Source organism: Belonocnema kinseyi, chromosome 8 (genome assembly GCF_010883055.1).
Source record: "Belonocnema kinseyi isolate 2016_QV_RU_SX_M_011 chromosome 8, B_treatae_v1, whole genome shotgun sequence".
In the NCBI taxonomy this organism is placed as follows: domain Eukaryota; kingdom Metazoa; phylum Arthropoda; class Insecta; order Hymenoptera; family Cynipidae; genus Belonocnema; species Belonocnema kinseyi.
The window spans coordinates 130,150,384-130,156,026 of record NC_046664.1 but is presented as its reverse complement, the minus strand read 5'-3'; the positions used below and the strand labels follow the sequence as shown (position 1 = coordinate 130,156,026).

Genomic DNA, 5,643 nt, shown 5'->3' with positions numbered 1-5,643 from the left:
AAAGTTACAGTTCGATATTTTATTTACAAAAAAACATTCAGTGAACTGCATGGACATAAGAAACACGAGACTAGGCATGCCATCCTAACATTGTTGAGCGGGGTTGAATCCACGGGAGGGGGGAGAATTCCATGAGTAAGGGAGCCGCCATCTTACGATGTGCCATTTGATTATGGGCACGAGCCTTTTTGCCAACAAATTGTGCATGAAAATATAAACATGTGGGCGCTGCCATGTTTGTCGCAGGACATCAAAAGGTGGCGGACTTCCCCCCTCATTGCATCACCCCGCAATGGCATGCCTAGTCCCTTGTTTCCTATGTCCATGGTGAACTGATAAAGTGAATGTCACATGCCCTTAAAATAAAATCGAACATTTAAGTTACCGCTGTTTGGAGATTTTTTCGCTGACGGAAAAATCTCTATTTTCACAACTGATGATTTGCGCATGTCCGCAACGTGCCGATTTGCAATCGTGTGAAAGGGCCCACAGGGGACTGGGGGCTGGTAATTCCTAACCTGAAAACTGGCAACGGCAACGTCGCATGACACACACTTTAAAAAAATTAATGTTTCGTTGGTACGTCTGATTTTGTCAGATTTTAGGAAGAAAATTACAAAAAAAATGCGAAGAAAGTTAAAGTTAGCACAAATCGAGTGTATCGGATTGATAAAGAAGCAAAAAGGCTTTAAGTTGGCGTCCCTACCTCCGTGCTTTACTTACATACTTTTCACCAGTGTTTTTCAGCGACAGGCATGGTAAATAGCCAGCAATATAGTCTAATTTACCAGATTAATTTTTCGCAAAGTTTCGACAAATTAAAGTTAACTCTGCAGTTACCAGTAGCGCCGTTTTCTGCAACACAGACTGGCGGTTTACTAAGGAAGGATTTAAGGAACTGTGCTCTCCACCCACCCCAAAAGTGAGTTTTTGAGCAAGTATGTATATTATCTCCTCTTCATCACATAGCGTGTTCTGTTATTTTCGTGAGAAGACAGAAGCGAAAGTTGGTTACATTTCTTTCGCTCGTCTCACGCACACGCTGAAGTGAAACAACAAACTCGCTCAAGCATATTACGTTTTTTAATCCGCAAAGCTTTAGTTTCGCTTCTTTCCATTATTTTTCACAGTTTTTTCTAATGTACCCTACCCATAGAAATCTCTAAGTATATTCTAAAGATTCTCTAGGGTCAGAGAAGCTCAGAGAAATTATCCGCAGGCACTCAGGTACATATATTTAAAGGTCCAGGTAGCTCTTTTAAATGTTTTAAAGGCTTTAAAATGTCTTTTCCGAAATTGAAATAGAAATACGATCATAAATAACAAGCAGAGAGGCTGAAATTTAAATAAGAATTCGATCATACATAACAAGCAGAGAGGCTATATCAATAGAGTAGCCGGCACTCGAGGGTCCTTTCGGATTAAAATTTAGAAGTAGATTTTTTAAATTTTATAGTTAACAGCCTAAAACATATTAATTCGGAATCTATGGGCTTCGATGGTTTCAGATATCTAACTTTTTTTGTAAAATGCTTAAAATTTGAATTAATACAACGTTTCTCGTAAATGCCCTACCGAAAGAAATCTCTGAGTTTTCTTTAGCGAAAAAGCTTGGCCCATTTGAGTCTATAAACAAAGTCTATTTGAAACAAAATAGTCTCGGAGATAGTTTGAGAGATTTGGGTTCTTTTCAAGATTCTTATAGTGGTCCTTTTAAGAGTGGTGCGACGGTAATATAATGTTCCTTTTGTATTCGTCACGTACCTGACGGGCAGAGTTATTTACAGTAGTTGGCCGTGGCTAATCCGCTCTCCCTTTTTAAATTTCTCTTCAACTTATTAACACTTTTTTTTAATTGTTAAATTTTCTCATTATACTTATTTATAATTATAACTTATATACTGATATACAATTTTCTAGTTGAATTCAAAAATGTTGTCTTTTTTGGCGTATCTCATTCCATTTACGAGAAACGTTCTATTAATTCCAATTTTAAGCATTAAAAAAAAAAGTTAAGATATCTGAAGTCATCGAAACCCGTAGATTCCGAATTATTATGTTTTAGGCTGTTAACTATGAAATTAAAAAAATCTACTTCTAAATTTTAATCCGAAAGCTTAACAAAGGACCCTTGAGTGTCGGATACTCTATTGAGATAGCCTCTCTGCTTGTTATTTATGATCGTATTCTTATTTCAATTTCGGAAAGGATGTTTTAAAGCCTTCAGACCATTTAAACGAGCTTCCTGGATCTTTAAAAATATCTACCTGAGTGCCTGCGGAGAATTTTTCTGAGCTTTTTTGACCTAAAGAATTTTTAGTATATACTCAAAGATTCTTTTCGGTAGGAGAGAGGCTGAAATTGAGATAAGAGTTAGGTCATAAATAACAAGCAGAGAGGCTATCTCAATAGAATAGCCGACATTCAAAGGTCCTTCGTTAAGCTTTCGGATTGATATTTAGAAATAGATATTTTTTTTAATTTCATAGTTAACCCAGATAGCACGGAACGTTCCCTGAGCGTCTAAAAGGTCCGACGCTTGGGAACGTTCCACTGGGACGTGAGGGGAACCATCTGTTATTGTTATTTTTAATACAAATTATCTCGTAAACCGGAACAGATAGGTATAAATAGATGTAATTTTTTAGCTTTGAGTACCGTATATACTACATTGTAATATGGTATCTATATCATAACTGACATTATTTTTTACCTATCATTTACGGTTTATCGGATACTCATTGATAATAATAAACATAACGATAATTTATTCTTTGAACGTTGCAGTAGAATGTTCCTAGAACGTTCCCAAATGGCGGACATTTTACACACTCAGGGAACGTTCCGTCAAAGATATCCCCCTATGCCTCCCAACCCGAAGATCGTGTCCAACTAACTACTTTGCCCCCGCAATCTTAACCCGTCGAATAAGTCCATCAAATAGCCGATACTAAGTCGGTAAATACTGAAAAATATAAAGTACAAATTTTATATTGAGAATTTTTTATTATTATTTTCAATTCATGATTCAATTATTTGAATAAATTTTGCATCAAGAAAATATGTAGATGCATAAGATGTACTTTTAATTATTTACTTTAATAATTAAAAGTAATTTAATTTAATTATATACTGTCTATGAATAAGATTATTTTGTTGTTTTGAAAAAGAGGTGGTAGAAATTCTACTAAATGAAACTACATGGGAAGAAATGAAGAATTTCTATTGATGAACATATTGAGTTGAAATTTAAAATAAATAATTTTTTTAAAATAAATATGATCTTTTAGCGTTCTCGCATGTAGAATTAGCGATTTGGAGTATTTAGATGTAGAGTTAAATTTTACAAGAATACAGCCTCCCTCGCGATTATTAATTTGAGCAAACAATAATTCGTAAATTTGTATGTTTGTGTAATTAATTATGAATTAAATAAATTATAATTAAACGATAAAATTGTATAATAAAAGTATCATTTATTTTATTTTATTTTTTATATAATATTTTAGAGAAATTATTTATGTATCTTACTATTGATGTAAATTATGTCCTGATTTTTAAAATTGAGAACCCCGTAATTTCAAAATTGAAAAAATTAATTTTTTAATTTTACTCGAGTGGTTGATCAGAATATATAAATATTTTGCCTTACATTTCTCAATTTAAGCTAAAAGGTCAGAAATGATTGGAAATTTCAAAAACATTTATCTCTTAATTGTTAGTTTGTAATGAAATAACACGTAAATGAATTATTTATTGTCGCGGGCACATTCTCATCGTGCGCTGTGCTCGTGGCTCGCAAGTTTGAGCGCGTCTAGGGCGCGTGTCTGTTGATTCCCGCGATTCGCGCTCAGATCATTCTTCATTGCATTTAGAATGCTTGAATGAAACTTTATCAAAAAGATTTCTTTAGATCGCAGTATTTATATGCGTGTTCATATTCTGAATTTTCTACTCAAATAAGTATATAGTTAAAGATTAAGTTTCTCAAAGCTCTGTAGGCTTTGAGGTACATAATATTATCGTGACACTCGCGCTGCGCACTCGGTTTTTGACAGACAGTTGTAAATTTATATTTTCTGAACAAACTTAAAATAAATTTAAAAAATACAATCCTTTTTTAAAACATTTTTCTCTATATCGCATTGTTATGATAATAATAGGATTTTGGTTTTCATATTATTTTTTATAAATAAAGCAAAATATCCCACAAGTCTACTTTTAGATTTTTTGCGGATCTCGCGTCTTTTGGCGTAATATTGGAATTTTCGATTTTCTGTATACATTAATTACAATAAAACAAAATTACGAGTCCTATTGAAAAGTGGTTAAAAGAAATTTTGTAGGATCTTTCAAAATCTATCATTTCTCTTTGAGACTTTTTGTCGTATTTTGCGTCATTTGATTCAAAATTTGAATGTTGTGCTGTCAAATTTCGGGCTCTTTTTCGGGTAAACAATTTTTGTTAAATCATTTTTTTTCGTAACTTGTATCATTTTTTTCACAGTTTTTTTTATAGATTTTTAAAGTTATTTTTATAGATTTTTAAAGTTATTTTTCGCGAATAAAACATAAAGTACGCGTCCTATCAAGAAGTGATTATTAACGAATTTGTAGATCTTTTTTGAGATCACAATTTTTGTTGATTCATCTTCTTTCGTATCCTGCATAATTTGACCACAAAATGGGACTTTTCATTTCTCATTATTTTATGTGCAATAAAAATGAGAATTTTCGATTTTACCAGAAAATCCAAAAAGTTTTTATAATCTCGTAGGGCTTTTAAAAGACAATGTTTTTCTTTACTTGACTTTTTTTCATATCGTACGTTATTTGGTTTACAATTTTGTTTTTCGATTGATTAAAAAAATTTTGAAAATGCTGTAACTCTAAAATTTTTTTTTGTATAAAAAAGTCATCAGGATGAATTGTTTGGCTTGCTGAGTACTATTAATAGCCGAAAATAAAAATTTTAATTATAAAAAAATCGTCCTAAAATTTTTTCAAATGTTCTAACTTTTTGAATTTTTATCCAAAGTGGCTGTTTAACGAACTCGTCCTTTCTTTTCGGACTTTTTGGACCTTTCTTTTCTTATACTTTCTCAATCATAAATGACGAGAATGAGAAAAATTAGAGGCCCTTTCATTTTTTTTATTAATTTCAGTTTTTAAATCATTTGAATTCTTTAAAGTAAAACGCTGTTACTTTTCTCTGTAATATTGATATTTTATCCAATATAAATAAAATTGAAAATAAAGTTTCTTAAGTATGGTCTTCATATACTTCTTCTTTATTCATAATGTGTCCCCTAAGGGTTTACATGACTTCCATTCCTTACAATCTTTCCGTTTAAATCTATATATTTTTTACAATCTTATCCTTTCTATATATACAATTATTTACAACTATTTACATAAAGTCTTATATCTAGTTCCTTATTTCTATTTCCTGCGATAGCGCAATTTAGGACTTGTTAGTAAGCGAGCGAGCGAACGAAAGCGAGAGTGCAAGCGAGAGAGAGAGTATGAGAACGCAAACGGATCTTAGTCTACTTATCTTTTACTTTAACATTACTTACAATTTTCACGCTTCTAATCTAAGCGACTTCCGTTTCCTTTTTCTTTCACTTTCTTTATACCCCC

The 5,643-nt window shown here is 32.1% G+C and overlaps 1 pseudogene; it reads left to right on the top strand.

The window, feature by feature from the left end:
- The first annotated feature begins 345 nt into the window (after positions 1-345).
- Positions 346-5,643, top strand: part of LOC117178703 — a 235,152-nt pseudogene continuing 229,854 nt past the window's right edge.